Source organism: Aquarana catesbeiana, linkage group LG08 (genome assembly GCF_042186555.1).
Source record: "Aquarana catesbeiana isolate 2022-GZ linkage group LG08, ASM4218655v1, whole genome shotgun sequence".
Classification (NCBI taxonomy): Eukaryota; Metazoa; Chordata; class Amphibia; order Anura; family Ranidae; genus Aquarana; species Aquarana catesbeiana.
In genome coordinates, this window is record NC_133331.1 from 148,682,390 (window position 1) to 148,700,409 (window position 18,020).

The following is an 18,020-nucleotide window of genomic DNA, read 5'->3' on the forward strand; positions in this document are numbered from 1 at the left end:
GTGTCTGCACAGAGACTGGAGCAGTAGCAGGGATGGCCTGTAACACAGGTTGTACAGGAGCAGCCACAGTGGGAGATTCCAGGTGAGCCGTGCGTTTCATTAGCATCTGTAACGCTATGGCAAACTGATCCAAGCGATGATCCTGCTCATCCAATCTGGAAAAAATATTACCAACAAGTGGATTGACTGTATCTTCTGAATTCATGGCCTTCACCTACTGTCAGAAACAATGAATCAGACCAAGACAGAAGTGCAGTTAAAATCACACTTGTTTAATAATAATAGTAAAGGGTAAACAGAGCAAGGTAGTCAAATCATAGCCAGAGCTCGGTAACTGGAAGACAGACAAGCCAGCATGTCAGGGAGCCAGAGATCAGCGTACTTCAGGACAGGCCAGGAAATCAGGAAACCAGAGAATCAGCGTAATGGAACAGCAAGCCGGATCAGGAACTAGAAGGGACGTCAGCCAAGCGAGTCTTCAATAAGTACACAGGAGAAAGTCTCTGGATGTGTTGACTAAGGCGAAGGCAGAGAGGATCTGGACTGAACAGCTTAAGTAGCCAGCAGGACTGATGAGCAGGATATCATCACCAGGTGAGTCACTGTGGAAAGATTAGAGCTGGCAATTAACTGACAGCTGAGCAGCCTGCTCTGAAAAGGAAGGGCTGAGCCCAGTCTTGACAGGACCCCAGAAGAAGAGGATTGGGGCTGCCCTATGAAATACCATTGCAGCAACTTTCAATGCCTCTCAAATTAATGTTTGCCAATAGCGCTTATTTGAACAGAACAAGCTTTCTCCTGGTGTTTCAATTTCCACTCCTCTTCCCCATTATGGGGTTCCACTGGTTGCTCGTGTTAAAGAAAAGAAACTCCAGTAGTGTAAACTTGTAACAGAAGATTGCAATTATTCATACCACAATTAAAATACTACTCACAAACATAAATAAAAACAAGCTCATCTGAAGTGTCCCAAACAGTGATCCAATGACAGGTTCATCCGTTAGTGAACCGAGTATCTCGGCATCTCCCTGCATCCCTGCTAGTGTGACTTCTGCCACGTCACTTCCGGTAGGGATCTGACGTCACTTCTTGTTGCCGTGCGGTCCACCCTGAGGTTTTGTCTACCTCTTTAGAGCTGTGTTTATTTTTACTATTGTATCATCAATATATCGTTTCCAGAGAAGCAAATCTGGAGGAGAATTATTGTAAATGGCCTGTTCTCTGTAAATAAAAAGTGCCCCGATACCAAAAATAATTATGCTTCATAGCAAACTTGGGCATTTTTAACACAAACTGTTTCTGAAAAAAGGGCAGAGAATTGTCAGAACCCAAGTAGTATTCTGCTGCTTCCAGGCCTTCACCAATAATACATCTCCTTCATACCTTAAACTACTCAGCTCATTAATGATTTATGTGGTATTAGTCACATATGAAAACGTCCGGCTTACCAAGGGTTGTAGAAAAAAATATATATATTTACCTATGGTTTATAGAATCTACAATAGGGCGTCCGAGTGGATTTTCCAAATTCTTGTGCACCTTAGGTAAACTTTAGATAATAGGATAAGTGTTATACACTAGGCACTAAAACGATCAGTGACATAAAAGAACAGCAGCGCTAAGAAAATATGCAAACATCTGAAGTGTTCATTATGAAAAATCCAAAATATAAATAGCAAAATATAAAAAAAGTCCAAAGGTGAATCTTGTGCAAAATAATAGGATAGTATGTCCAGTGTTGTCCTCCACCGGAAATAATAATTACACCCAGTGCCACCTCCACCAAAAGCAGAAAGTCACACTCACCCGATGTAGTTGCTGTCTAAGATATAGAACAGCAAATCTTGCATGTTACAGGATCTAGTTCTCAAGAGGTAAGCTGTTAACTTTTCCTCCCCATAACGATTTCCAATCTTAAGGGACTGTCACTTTAAATGTGCTTGGATATGTGGATTACGATCCAAAAGACTCCTTTTCATGTACTCAAATTCTCCAAATTTTCCAAATTCTTGTGTACCTTAGGTAAACTATAGATAATATGAGTCCTAGGGACTGAAGAAATCAAAAATTATTTCTCCTTTTTATCTACAATACCTGCTTAATAGCCATTTTTTTTAATCTTTTCCAACGGCTTTTTATATGAAAAGGTGGGGTCTTTCCTAAGAACCTCCTATGTGTCCCTATTGGACAGAATATTATTAATTTCCTGTAAATTGGCCTTTTTTGTTCAAGAGGTCTAGTGGGACAAATCACCATGTTCCTGTCACACAAGGTTTTAATACCAACCTGTAAATCCTTATCAGATCTACTCCTAATCTGAATCTTATCAAGGTCCTTAACAACTAAATCCTTGAAGACCATTCGATTTGGTAGTAATGTACCTGGGAGATTAAATAAAGAAGCATTGCAAAGACCAGAATGAACAACACCATTAGAACTAAGACCCTTCAACCGGCTATCATTTCTGCAGATGGGGTTAAAAAGAAAATACCTTTTGAATGCTTTATTTCCTCATGTATTTTTGAACATCAATAAATGTCTCAAATTTACTAAAAAAAATGCACAGGGGCAAATTTGAATCTGAGCGTAACCATCTCAGATCCAGCCAATTCTATCCTACTAAGATTATAAATACCTGTACAACCTAGAACTTTCTCCTTTTTTCTTTGGCACTGCTACCTCCTACTTCCTCTGTACCATCTCTTCTTCCTTTTCCTCTGCTCTGTGTTTTGTCTGAAAAATTACTGTTTTCCTCCAAAGAGAACTCTTTTAGGTAACACCCTCTCTTCATAAAGATGATTAGTGGAGGTGGGAGCATACCCATGATCAAATAGTCACTCATCATAATCATCACTCTCCTCATACATGGGTGCACAACAATTACTCAAAGGAACAGATTCACTCCCTCTATAGTTTGGAGGTCCACTGAAACCTTTTATTTGGTCCACTGAATTCCTTCTTACAGATGATTAATAATGATTCTCTCTACCTCACTGACCCCTTGGTCACATAGGACTTGATCCTAAATTCTGTTTTCTCTGGGAAAATCTAACCCCTACGTTTCAGCTTGTAGGAATAGATGCATTTGCCGAGGCAGTAATTCTAAGAGAGAAATTTTTCTATGTGAAACCTAGAAGTCAATGTTTAGTCCCTGGGAATTGAACATCGACTGGGACATCAAATGCTTTATTAGTAACAGTTCATTTTTTTTATTGATTTTTATTGTTTATTCTATCTATATTGTAAACAGTTGAGATAAGGAATCTCAGGCTCTGTTTATTTACTTTGTTGAATAATGTTTATGGTGGTATTAATAATAGTGTGTATATGGGTGAGATCTGTTTTATTTCCACTAGGAGGTGTACAGTAAGCTGTACCCCAGTGTTATTTTAATTTTATACAATATATTTTATTTTTTCATTTTAAATTTTGGTTTCATACACACCGACACCTGATGTTTCTATGGTCTCCGGTTGCATTTGCACTTTTTTGCAGAGTGCTTTGATCCTTCTTTCGCAATTGATACATAAACTATGCTTTAGACGTCGCTGGCCAGCCTCCTTCCCTGATGATGTCTGTATAGAAGAAACCTGTTCGGTGGAGCTTGGTTTGTGATGTCATCACGCATGCCGTGTATTGTTGATCTTTCATCTTCTCATGTGAGTGGCTTTTACAAATACATTTTAATTTATTTTTTGCTATTACATTATAACATTTGCCCTTTGTTCCATTGCTTTGTGCATAGCTATTGTGTTGTGCTGCTCATCCAAGGCAATGGGAAGATTCTAAAACTGTGTAACAGCCAGCCCCATCTGATCTTGGTTTTCTGAGATCAAAATATATGGTATGAAGCTTTGCAGCACTGGTGGCACACTTGTGGAGCACAATTTAGTTTGCAGTGGTTCACTACTGATAATGTATTTTTTTCACAACAAATGTTTTACAGGATTTGATTGCAAAATTGGGACATTCTTTTATGTGGATTATTTCTATGTTTGCTGAATACATTTGTTGATTAATGTTATTGCACAATATTCACTTGTATATAAGGTTTGTCTTTTTGCACTGCTTTTTTTTCATTTTGAGATTCATGTCGATTAGTTTGATTTAACATGATAGAGCACTGATTTTTTAGTTGTCATGGTTTCTTACCTGGCTGGAACATGGATGTGTACAGTATGCGGCCTAACATCCTTAGATTCCTTAGAGTCATGTGTTATTACAAATGCCATATGCATGATGTCACAATTGTCGGTTTGTTGCCCCCAAATAGTTTAGTTATCATTGCTTGTTTGTTTCCTTCATGTAGTCACAATTGCCTTGTTACCTGGGTATTGTCCTGTTTTTGTATTGTTACCTACGTATTACGTACAACAGTTGACTGATTGCGTGTATACATTTACTCATATGGGGGCCCATGCAATGACAGGATATCCATTTTGTTCTTATGTATTTTAAGTTACAGCTGTTTAGAGGACCATATTACTATAATTTAGTTCCTTGTAGGCCTGTCACTATCAATGCATGCTGCTTTTATACCTATGTTTCGCCATGGTGCACCAGGTGCACTTCTGTTAAAGCCTTCAATTTTATTTCATTTAGCACGCCATTATTATTCCTATGTTTCACTGCGGTGCACTACATGTGTCGCTGCTAAAACCTTGTATTATACTTTATTCTGCATGCAGATAATTTCACCTTTTTTCACAGTGGTATGCCGCTATTAAACCTTCAACTATATTATGTTTTTTACCAACATGACTATGTATGACAACTTCAGATAAAGAAAATCTTTACTGTCTCCAGTTTTGATCTGCCCATTATTCGTATCCGTTTAATTTCATAAATACTATTAAAAATAATTGCAATGTATAAAGGAGCGTGGGGGGGAGGGGGTGATAAAAAAAATATTCCCTCTTGGTGTCAAACATGCAACGATTTGAGCATTGGAACAGGTGTGAATGGTTCTACAGTATGTATTCTTTAGAGTGCTGTAGAAAAGCGTTGGCAATATATAAATGAGTAAAATGAAATCTGTATACAAGGGAAAAGTACCCATGGAATGTGGAAATACATGTACATTTTTCTAAAGTAGCATCCATCAGTAGGCATACAAGTTTATTTTATTTCCTTTTAGAGAAACATGCGCAGAAATGATAGGTTGTTTTATACTGTGTTTTTATATCCCTGGGATATGTCTTCTCATATTTTTGTTTGTATTGGTAGCTTATCAATGGCCTAATTGAAGTGTTGTTTGAATACACCGCACCACATGTTTAGAAACTTTATATTGGGTTTTTGAAGTCTTATACCCTGTTTCCCCGAAAATAAGACCTAGCGTGATTGTCGGTGATGGCTGCAATATAAGCCCTACCCCCCAAATAAGCCCTAGTTAAAGTCCTTGTAGGTCTTATTTTCAGGGTAGGGCTTATTTTTGGGGAAACAGGGTAGGACTTATTTGGGGGGGTAGGGCTTATATTGCAGCCATCACCGACAATCACACTAGGTCTTATTTTCGGGGAAACAGGGTAATAGCCTGGAACAGCAAAGCAGTTCTTGCAGTGAGCCAAACTTAAAGGCCTGCCCAGGAGCAGACATCATAATATGCCTTTTATGACCTCCATTGGCTTGGAAAACTCTTTTGTGCAACTGATTTAGTTTGAATTTGATGCTAGAAGTGTGTCTTCTGACATCAGGGGTACATCCAGCTTGAATGCAATGTCCTTATCGGGTGAGGACATTATACTGGCATTTTACAGTAGTTTTATTAAGCAGGGCACAGAGGGTTGGGTGTGGCTTAGAACAGTAGTCAGGAAAGTCAAATTCAAACTACATTAGAAACAAGATTTAGTGTACCTAAAACCAAAAACTGAAACTTAGTATATTACAGCTTACCAATCCTTGGGTATGGTGGCTCCATTAATTTTCTTTTTTGTAGGGTTTTTCCTTTTTTTTTCACCTAGTGATGTGGCCAGTAACACACTTCTTGTCTTGGAGTGGCTACACTGTCTTTCTGGATGAACAACGTAGCCACTTTTCAATAGCAGCACTGTCACCCAGTGTAGAGGGTACTGTTAGATGGACTAGTGGAATTTTAAATGGACTTTGCACAAGTGACTAACAAATTTAAAGCCTAGCTTCCCCATGTTTTTGGGGATAAGAGGAACATATGAATAAAAGCTGACCCCTGTCAGTGTAAAATGGTTTGTCCGCAACGTTTGCTGGGAAATTTATCCCGTTAAGTTGAAAAATAGAAGACTTGCAGTATTAATAGGTAATAAAATTATGTTGAAAGGGGGTAAAAATGATATTTGTCATTTTTGATTTTGCTGGTATGCTTACTGACTTTCCTGGCTTCAGGGGTAAACCTTACCCAAATGCCATCTTCTTGTCTGGAAATATTAAACATTAACTATGTACAGTACATATATATGCCAGTGGGTATGTAAAGCAGTTATTGACACCATATCCAAATTAAAATTAAATTATCTAATTTCTTGAGCCAAATTTTGCTCATCTATGTCATTATGGACCTTGCTTTGTGCAATGGTCCAAATCATTTGGTGGAGGGGGATTATGGTGTGGAGTTGTTTTTCAGGGGTTGGGCTTGGTCTCTTGGTTCCAGTGAAGGAAACCTCTTAAGACGTCAGCATACCAAGACATTTTGGACAATTTCATGCTCCCAACTTTGTGGGAACAGTTTGGGGATGGCCCCTTCCTGTTCCAACATGACTGCGCACTAGTGCACAAAGCAAGGTCCATAAAGACATGGATGAGTGAGTTTGAAGTGGAGGAACTTGACTGGCCTGCACGGAGTCCTGACCTTCAACCCGATAGAACACATTTGTGATGAATTAGAGCGGAGACTGAGAGCCAGGCCTTCTCGTCTAACATCAGTTCCTGACCTCAGAAATGCACTTCTGGAAGAATGGTCAAACTTTTTCATAGACACAGTCCTAAACCTTGTGGACAGCATTCCCAGAAGAGTTGAAGCTGTTAAAGCTACAAAGGGTGGGCCAACTCAATATTGAAGCCTACGGACTAAGAGTGGTATGCCATTAAAGTTCATGTGCGTGTAAAGGCAGTTTCCCAATACTTTTGGCAATATAGTGTGTGTGTATATATATATATATATATATATATATATATTTCACTACGTCTTTTTATTTTTAATAGAATGAGCTTTGGTGAGTTATATCCAAGTAGAAAAAGAAAGGGCCATCTTGGACATGCATAGTTCAAATGAGCATGCATGGTAAAGAGAACCAGTCATGACTGGTCTTAGGCAAAAATCTGAACATGCTATGTTTAAATATATATATATATATATATATATATATATATATATATATATATATATATATATATATATATATATATATGACATTTGCTGCCTTTCATCACACACTGCATGTCAGAAGCAGTGAAATAGTGGGAAGGGTGAGGGAGTTGATAGGCAGCAATTGGAAGATCTAAGGCGATCTTTGAAGTGTTATGCCGCGTACATACGAGCGGACTTTACGGCAGACTTTGCCCGGCGGACGGGATTTCGTTGGACAATTCGATCGTGTGTGGGCTCCAGCGGACTTTGTTTTCTCAAAAGTTGGATGGACTTAGATTTGAAACATGTTTCAAATCTATCCGACGGACTCGAGTCCGGTTGAAAAGTCCGCTCGTCTGTATGCTAGTTCGACGGACAAAAAGCCACGCTAGGGCAGCTATTGGCTACTGGCTATGAACTTCCTTGTTTTAGTCTGGGCGTACGTCATCACGTACGAATTCGACGGACTTTGGTTGATTGTGTGTAGGCAAGTTCGTTCATTCAGAAAGTCCGTCGTAAAGTCCGCCGAGCAAAGTCTGCCGTAAAGTCCGCTCGTATGTACGCGGCATTAATCACAGAAGCATACCTAAAAAAAAAAAAAAAAAAAAAAAAAAAAGGGAGCAGGTATAAATGTTTCAGATGTAAGCCTGCGCAATTGCAATAAATTAAAATGTAAAGTTCTGATTCTTGCAAAAGCATAATTAGTACAGGTTCACGTAAAATACATATTTTATAATTTCTAGATGTGTTAAGTTTGCCACTTGGGACCGTTTAGCTTACATATTTGTATGGACAAGAAATGCTAGTAGATTGGGTCTTGATGACCATATGGGTTTGCCGAACAGGTGAATCTGGTGCCCAGAATCAATCCAGGATGAAAATGAAGGACTGTTGGGTAAAGTCTACAGTGTTTTTGACAATTTTAAATAAGGTGAAAGTGTATAAATTCTAATTTTTTGTGCAGTATATTGTAAATGTATAAAATGATTCCTCAATAAAGTACATTTAATATGTTTTAAGGTTACACTGCATGGATCGTTATAGTAACCTCTAAGGTTTCCTTTAACATCTGTCATTTCTTTATGATATAGTATTTTTGGTTACAAGACCTGCACAATTTTTGCTTGGTGAGCTACTGAACCCAAATTAATTATTTTCCAGTCTGAGTTTCCAATTTGAGTGTCTCCAGTGTTTACAGAAATTAAAAACTTTGTATGTTTTGGGATTTTGCTGGCCCACTGACAGATTAAACATTTAGCCTCCTTGCCCAGCAGAAAGTGTCACCACATTTATCTATTTACATTGTAGTGTATGGGGTATCTTCAATGCTGCAAAGTGCCTCACTGCACCCATTAAGCAGCTATGATACATTACAGACTTATCGTATGTGCCAACCAATAGAGGAGAATAAATCATCTAGCCAAGTTTTCATCCAGGCTAGTCATAGGTGAACAGCAGATTCAGCGGATATGGATAAGATTAAATTCTCATCAGCAAGTGTTCTCCAAGAAATACAGTAGGCTAGAATACCTGTCTGTTTTGCTTCTCTTTTAAATTGGCTTCAGTATCTGTCTCAGATTAGATAGACTTAAGAAATCAACAGACAGGCAGTCACTTTCTTTTGAAGAGAACTGGCCCTTCTGTTTGCTTCTTTTTGGAAACTCATTTCTCTATCATTTATTGTCATGGAATTGGTAGATTTCTCCAATTTCCATATTAATAGAAGATAAAAGATATCCAAGACCACAATGCAGCTTTCATCTGCTTTGAATATTGTTGATGGGAAAGCCAATCAAAGTGGAAACAAAAGGAGAAAGCTGCAATACAACAATTTAATACACTTTGAAGGCCGATCGCCTTAAAAATAGAGCCTTGCCGTGCTCTGTGGCGGCTTCACAGATACATTATCTATTGTAATTGGGGTCACACATCTGAGGCTCTTCATTGGAAAATCTGCTGTACACAGCCCCATCAAGTCCAAAGACATAAAATGATTTGGATGTGCAGGGTTTATGCTGGGAACATTTCCTGTAAAGTTGTATTGGAATTGTGGGGTCTATGGCTTTCAAAGTATAAAACTGCTGTCCTCCTTGTAACAGGAATCGAATAATAATTGTTGAGAAATGTATTACCTGGCTTATGATCCCCACTGCCTATAGCAGCTTCTTGTATTATTTACTGAAATAATTAGATTGGACATATTCTATACTGTAATCTTATTTTCGATTTTTTTTTTTTTGTGTTCATTACTGTGTCATGAGCATCTTCCTCTCTATACGCATCAAAAACTCTAATTCAAATGTACTGAAACAGAAACGTGCTTATAATGTACGTATACAATCTAGTATTACTTAAATTATAGGAAAAATAACTATGACCAGACATGATTGCCTAATAACTCTGGGCACTCCTCAAAATCATTGGCACTGAGTAGTCACATGGTACTGTTGTTTTGTGCAGTAGTGCAGTTTATACAGTATCTTTCATAATCCATTTAGCCAAATTAAGCTCTCAAATTTGTTCCACTAAAACTTTTAAAGTGATATCAATCCCTTCACGCCGACCGTGAGCAAATATGCAGCCTCTCTGCACTGGGCTTTTTTCCTTGGGGCTGGATGTTTGAGTATCTCTCTTTGTGCTGGGAGCATGCCACACATTGTGCTCCCAGCACAGAGACTGGGCCCCGTTCTAACAATTGCAACCCGAACCGGCCAATTCCGGGTCAACTGATCGCTGTGATAGCCTCTGATTGGCTATCACAGTGATCGCCACTGTGAAGCCTGCCACTGTTTTTTGCTGTCTCTGTGAATGGACGGGAAAGATACGTTGCAGAGATAGGAAAAAAAAAAAAGTGTGTGACGAAAAAAAAAAAAAACCTAGATCAAGGTTTGATTTATGTCAGTGCCAGGGTTAGTGTTTGGGTCTAGGTCAGGGTCAAAGGTCAAGGTCAGTATTTTTTTTGGACGGTATTTTTTATTTTTTTAAAGGAGTTGTAAAGGCAGAGGTTTTTTTTTCTTAATGCATTGTATGCATTAAGTTGAAAAGCCTTCTGTGTGTAGCAGCTATCCAAGCTCCCCCTAATATCTCTGTCCAGCGATGTCCACAAGTCCCTCGGCTGTCCGGGACTGTCCTTTCTGATTACCTGAGCCCCTTTTCCATCCAACGATGTGCATGAGAGCCTCGGCTCTCTGGGGACTCTCCCTCATTGGCTGAGACAGCAGCGGGAGCCATTTGCACCTGTTGCTGTCAGTCACAGCCAATGAGCCAATGTGGAGAGAGAGGGGGAGAAACCAAGCTGTGGCTGTGTGTGTGAATGGACACATAGAGCAGCAGCTCAAAAGCGAGCCTGCTTGGCTTTTCCTTTTTGGGATAAAGTTTTTACATAACTAAATAAAAGCTTACCATTGTAAGAACCAACCATCAGTGGTAAATGGTTTGTCTCAAACCTCTAACTTCTACTAACAGACTTACTGGATTAATCAGTAAGGAAATAAAGGAAAAATGCCTAAAAAATAGAACCAATGCAGCCACCACATCTAAGAATGTATTTGTTTTTTATTACATTTTTTTTTATAGCACCATCAATTTACACAGCGCTTCACATATATATTATATATTCATATCAGTCCACTAGGGCCAATTAACCTGCCAGCATGTCTTTGGAGTGCGGGAGGAAACTGGCATACCCAGAGAAAACCCATGCAGGCACAGGGAGAACATGCAAACTCCAGCCAGGCATCTCCTCCATGCTGGAAGTAACAGGTACCGGCAATGCTTATAATGAAGTAGAGAGAAAAAGTCCTGGACAGCCGCACTCAAAATAATGAATTACCTGATGATGATAAAAGATACATGCCAAAGCAGAAAATTGCAGGAAATCTAACGCGTTTCACACTGTAGTCATTGCTTAATCATAGCTATGAAATGCGTCAGCTTTCCTGCAATTTTCTACTGTAGCATTTCTCTTTTATGATCATCATTCAATAAAGGTAATTCATTATTTTGAGTGCGGCTGTCCAGGACTTTTTCTCTCTACTTCAGGTAGTGTTGTGGTTGGGATTTGCATCGGCTACCCTAGTGCTTTCTAGGAGGAAGTGCTTACCACTTAGCTACTGTACTAAGTGGCTTGGTGAGCTGCAATATATACAATTTTTGCTTTTGGTTTAGTACAGCTTTAATTTCAAATTTAAATCCGTAGTATCCAGCTTTAAAAACTCTATTCTCCATTATTGGACTGTCTGTTATTTTTTCTTTTATTGCTTGCACTTTTTTCTTCAATTTTTACAATGATTTGGGAGCTAAAATGTTGTGCAACTGATAATAGGTAAGCAAGTCTTTCTCTGCATTAATAGAACCACTGGGAGCTGTAACAGACTGTTTTTTTGGTCTGGATTTATTATACTCTGTACATTAATAAATAAGCTCTTAAGCTTTTATGTTTGCTACTTATGTTGTATCACTGAATGTTAACAGACTTCCATCAATCAAACCTCTGCTGCAAGTGATACATCTGTCTGTATTCCTGGACCATCTGATTGTCTAAGGCGGGTGCTGTAGATGGTATGAGATATAGCTAATACCAATTCTCTGCTACTTTCATTAGTAGAAAAATGGGTATGCTTTGCTTAAAGCGGAACTGTAGGCAGATTGCTAAAAACACAGTTAAGTTCTGACCTCACTTTTTTCTACTGCAGTTTCAGCAATACAGCTTTTAGTTGGATTATGAGAAGAGAGCAACATACAGATGAGGGCATCTAAGTGCTTTTCCCTTCTCATTTCCAGCCCCCTGTGCACTATGCAATGTAGTATTCAGCTTACAGTTCTTCTCTTCCTCAGAAAACTGCTGGAGGCTAATAAAAAGACAGACTGCTGTACTAAATAAAATACATTTAAGGATATTTTTATTGAATGGAATAACTGGCTTAGAGTAGAAGTATTATTTGCATCTAAACTGACCACATAAACAAATAACCCAAATGCAGCTTAAAGTTAGTGTCCCTTCAGAGTAGAAGTACCACAGATGTAATCCTAAGTTGTATGGCAGACATCATGGGGTGCCACATCCTACCTTAACAATTCCAACTACCCTCTCTAATACACCACTGGGGCTCATAATCCTCCTATGCACTGTTAAAGTGATATTAAAGGCAACATATTCTTTTTTTTTTTTTTTAATAACAAACAAGTCATACTTACCTGCTCTGTGCAGTGGTTTTGCACCGAGCAGCCCCAATCCTCCTCTTCTTGGGTCCCCCGTCAGCACTCCTGGACTCCCCCTCCTGTCGAGTGCCCCAGAGCAAGCAGCTTGCAATGGGGGCACCTAAGCAAGTGCGCTTCCGAGCAGCTGCTCTGCATGTCCTTTCAGACATGGAGCCAAGGCTCTGCCCCACCCCCTCTTTCTCCTCGTTGGATTTACACAGACCAAGAGACCCCTTCCCCCCCAAAAGCATGTTGGAGTCTGGCTAAAGGCAGAGGGTAGGGGTATATCGGTATCGGTAAGCTTTTCAGAGGACTCCAGTGGCCACTGGGGTGGTGGGGCTTTACTGTAAAAGGTAGAATGTGGCACTTTATGGGATTTTCAATAGTGAAACATCACTGGCATAACGAAGGCTCAAACAGGAGCCCTTATATTGATCATAAAAATCCACACAGCCTATACAACCCAATCCACCTTATACTGTAGTATTCACCTTCAATGCTAGATGTTCTCAATCTGATGACAGCGTCATTTAGCCCACTTCATCTGAGCCCTGGACCTTCCCCAGCCTATTACTGAACAGTGAAAGGAGGAGTAGCACAGTGCTGAACTCTTCGTCACTCTACCTTCTCTTCCCAATATCCTGCTTCTTGTCAGCACATGAGCTGATTGGTTCCTTGTGCTGTTACTTCCTCTCAGCTACGCTATACTGTACAGGGACTGCAAGAGGCTGATACCAGGTCCTTGCACTTCTTGCGTTTAGAAAATAAATTTATTTTATGTACTACCATTTGGATATAGAGCTGCATTCGTTTGTGTCTATTATATCTCCCTTCGTTGTTGTATTGTAGAGTTAGTTGTATTTAGAGGCGCACATTTTGGTGCCGAAACCGTAAATGCAGGATGCACGTGGCCGAAAACTGAAACTGAAAATTACAGTTTTTAATATATATAATTGTATTATGTTCGACTTTTTAATTAATATAAATTTAAATGAATATGAATTTATTGTCGGCTATTATCGCTACTTTTAGCGCAAGAAAAATGTATCCCTTTAAATTCTGTGTATGTCTTCACACTGGTCCGTTGCGCTTCTATTGTGGTGTGAAAAATCCTGCTTGCTGCATTTTTAGCCAGTTAAAAACGCACCTCCCAGTTAAAATGCCCTGAAACCGCAGCAAGAACGCAAAAAAGGCACCCGTGTTATGTTTTTTATGCATTTTTTTAAGTCACCATTAGCACAGTAAAATCGTGGCAAAATTACAGCAAAAATGTGGCAAAATCGCGTGGATTTTCTGTGTCATTATGGCACCTTTTTCTTATATCGGCAAAATGCAGATAACACCATTTTCCCCCAATATGTTTCGGCAGCTGAAATTTCGGTGCATTTCTAGTTGTATTATCTTTTGATCCTGGCAGTAAACACAAACCCATGTAATATTGACAGACAGGGGTGCTTACAATGGTCCACTTTTATTCACATAGTTATAGCTTATAACCTATATAGTTTAAAAAATAAACTGCTGCTGTAATTGCTTACAAGTGTTAGCTGAGGTTAAAGTGATTGTAAAGGCAGAAGGTTTTTTTATCTTAATGCATTCTATGCATTAAGATAAAAATCCTTCTGTGTGCAGCAGCCCCCCTAATACTTACCTGAGCCCAGCTAGATCCAGCGATGTTGTAGGATTGTCTCGGCTGCCCAGGACTCCCCTCCTCATTGGCTGAGACAGCAGTGGGGCGCCATTGGCTCCTGCTGCTATCAATCAAAGTCAGTTAGCCAATGAGGAGAGAGAGAGGGGGCGGGGCCGGGCCACAGCTCCATGTCTGAATGGACACAGGGAGCTTCAGACTCAGCTCGGATGCCCCCATAGCAAGCTGCTTGCTGTGAGGGCACTTGTCAAGAGGGAGGGGCCAGGAGTGCCAAAGAGGGACCCAAGAAGAGGTAGATCCAGACTTCTCTGTGCAAATCCACTGCACAGAGCAGGTAAGTATAACATGTTTGTTATTTTTAACTACAAAAAAATTTGACTTTACAATCACTTTTAAGTTTTATTTTGATAGTCATGTATGTAAGGTCCATCTAAATCCACTAGTCTCTTCACAGATTTACAATGCTGCTATCCAAAGGTGGCTCCACTGCTCCGCCATAGATACAGTGGAGGAGTGAGCGTAAGCATCCTAAGACAGGAGGTGGGTTACTGGACAGATCACTAGGTGAAAATAAAGGACAGCCAACAAATCTAAGGACCAATTAGCTGCAATATATAACATTTTTATTCTTGGGTTTGGGTAGACTTTGGGTTTTGTTTTCCGTGAGCCTAGTGTTACTAAGTTTTCATGTATATTTTCAAAGTTTAAAAAGATTATTTTTAAAAGTATAGTCAATATCGTCTGCTGTGTACGCAGTATGGTGTGCTTTGTTGACCTTGATATATTTTTCTTGGCCTGTTTGATCGTTGTTTACTTGGGAACCTCAGATTAGAGTGATAGGACACTGTGATAATCAATGGAAATGCATCACCTCATTCAGAGCAATAGTTCTCCCTGAATGTTTAGCTCTGCAGTTTCTCTGTGCACAGGCGTGTAGAATTGATTTTTCATATATTTCCAGGTATTTTGATGAAGGATGCAGCATTCTGAAAGATCAACACAATTTTAAAACCATAATACTGTAGCATAATAATCGAGGCAATTTAAGCAGCTGTAGGCTAGTGAAATGTCAGAAAATTGATGTGGGGCCCCATACGCGAACAGGCACTGAAAATTATTTTGGGTGAGATCTTCATAGTCTGAGAGGTAAGGCACCATCTTCATGCTGCACCATGAAAAGCTCCAGATCCAGATTGCACCACATATTACGAGATTTAACAACATTTTGTAGTGTTAAATGTACAGGAAAGACAAGCACGGCGTTTTGGAACTTTTCCCAGTGTAGTGCTATACTGAGTGCGCACAACAAAAAGTACAGCACACACACATAGCAAATGTGAAATTACTTCTCATTATCAGTATTTTCACTGTGGGTCAAGGCTGCTTTAAGACCTACTTTAAAGAATTGCTATAAAAATGGGCGCCCAATTGTTTAAAGAGGCATACTGTGTGGAATAATGTTTTGTCGTATTTTCTCAGCAGTACGTAGTGCTTGTAGAAATATTTTTTCTGCATGAAACAAGCAATCCTGGTTGATCAGGGATGAAGTACAGCCATCTTCCATGTGTCCTCAGTCTACAATTAAAGAGCATAGTAATTCAGGTGCTGTAGAATAATGCTGTTAATATTGAACATCTTCATGCCAACTATCAAAATCCATAGGCTACGCTTGTTTTCATTTTTGAAGACGATGTAAGTTTTAAAGGATTACTGTTGCAATGTTGTGGATTATTCATGGTAATTTTTTAACATGAAGGTAAGTAAAAGGAAGTAATTTGAGGCTGGGTTTACACTTATGCAACTTGGATGTGGTTTCTCCGCATCCAATTCGCATAACAGGAGAGTGTGACCGCCTCTCAATAAAAAAGGTTCACACATCTCTGGGTCGGCTGCGGAGCACACACAGCAGAAGGGTCCTGTGCGTCTGGCTCAGTTTCAGGTCCCAATTCAGGCAAAAAATTTCGGACCTAATTTGGACCTAAATGCCCCCATTCAAGTATAGTCTGCTGTGTTAAATGCTTACCCTCCTTGATTGATCCATTGATCTTACTGTATTGCTCTGTCCCATAATGTAAAGCCTTTCTTCTGAAAACTTTCCCTTTGATTCCTTTTCTTAGCACACGCGCATTGTGCCTCTATTTGTTGCTGTGTGTGAGCCATAGTCTCACCATAGTCTCACCATAGATGGCTGGAATAAGGCCCACCCCAAAGGGATGAATGGGGCCATGGTCCATGTGTGCATTAGGAGGAGTTAGTGGGGATGATTTTGGAATAAAAGCTGTACTGCATCTGGCAGGGCCGCACAGTATAGATTGCTGAATTGAGGAGGAAGGTCAAAGCAATGTCCTCTGCTCTGTGAAATTCTGCCCCAAGACCAAGTTATTCTCCCATTTGGTGTGGCTGTTTTGCCTCTTGCACAGCATGGAGAAGGTGAAACCAGGCTGTCAGAGCCTGCATGTCATGGACACCTCTGCTCCTCTGGAAGAGTAAGAAGAGATGTTGAAGAGTGCTTGATTTTAACTATTGACTAAAGTCTAAATCTGCATATTGGTAAAAGACATGTTTAGTCTGCTTAGGCTGTGTGTTTGGGGAAAGATAGAAAGTGTCTGGAATTATTTTATACAGCAGATTCTGAAGATACTGTACTACTAAGTTTACATGCTTGGGGAATAGAAAGGCTCAGTTCAGTGGATTTCTGTTGATGATGCAGAGAGATTACAATGCATAGTGGGTAGACAAGAATTCCAGGTCTCATGTTATAGATGAACATCATGCTAATCCCATAAAGAGAATTCTTTTCCTGTTTGTCTTATCAGCAATTGAAGATTTCAGCAAGATGGACCTTTAAATAGCATATCACTGAACATAGGGCATGCTAAGGGGTTGATTTACTAAAACTGGAGAGTGCAAAATCCGGTGCAGCTGTGCATGGTAGCCAATCAGCTTCTAACTTCAGCTTGTTCAGTTAAAGTCTTACTAAACCTGGGACCCTGTTTTCACTATATCTGGTCTCTCACGGTACACAGAACATGGAAATACATTTATTTTAGTAATTATAATCTGCTAAATACCTTTTATCATCAGCAGTATATAGCAGTCTTGTGACTTCTATCAGTCTCCAGCTGAGCACTGGTTAAAGCTTGTAGAAGTTTTCATGCTCCATTGTCTGTCCTAATGAGGCTGCATAACCCCTGACTTTCTGTCTGGACAGTGCTACTTGGCCCTGTGCCGATCACATGTACCCTCCCAAAAAAAAAAAAACTCTCTAGCTATATACAGCAAACTGAGCATGGGCAGATTGCCCCCAAGGCTCTGTTCTATCAGCAGATGGATTAGGGACAGTAAAAGAAGGGGAGGTTCAGAGAAGACAGGATCAAACAGCCTTTTTATACAATGCAGATGATTAACCCCTTAGGTTCCACAGTGAGTATCACAAGCATGCTTTACTGCATATACAGACTGATTTTACTGTTGTGGGTTTAGTAACACTTTAAGCTTTGACAGAAAAACCTGGAGCCTGATTGATTTCTATGCAGAGCTGCACCAGATTTTGCACTCTTCGGGTTTAGTAAATTAACCCCCAAGTGTATTAGAGAGCAGATTCTATTTTTCCATTAATTAGGCTTGATTTATCTTGAATATTACAAATTTTAGTTGTAGTGTTTCTGCATCCAATGCATCATAATTCTTGTGACGTATTATACTGTATACACTGTAGATTGTTACATATATCTCGTTGATTGGAAACAAAATTGAGTTTTATGACTTGTGGAAGCACATGTTAGCATTTGTTTTTATTATAGCTCATTTTTGTATTTTGGAATCCAGAAATATAACCAAATACATGAACAG

General features: G+C 39.5%; 1 protein-coding gene across 1 annotated transcript in view; it reads left to right on the plus strand.

Annotated features, from left to right (window-relative positions):
* ASCC1 (activating signal cointegrator 1 complex subunit 1) overlaps positions 1 to 18,020 on the plus strand; it is a 441,223-nt gene that overhangs the window by 141,975 nt on the left and 281,228 nt on the right. The gene's annotated exons all lie outside the window — the stretch shown is intronic.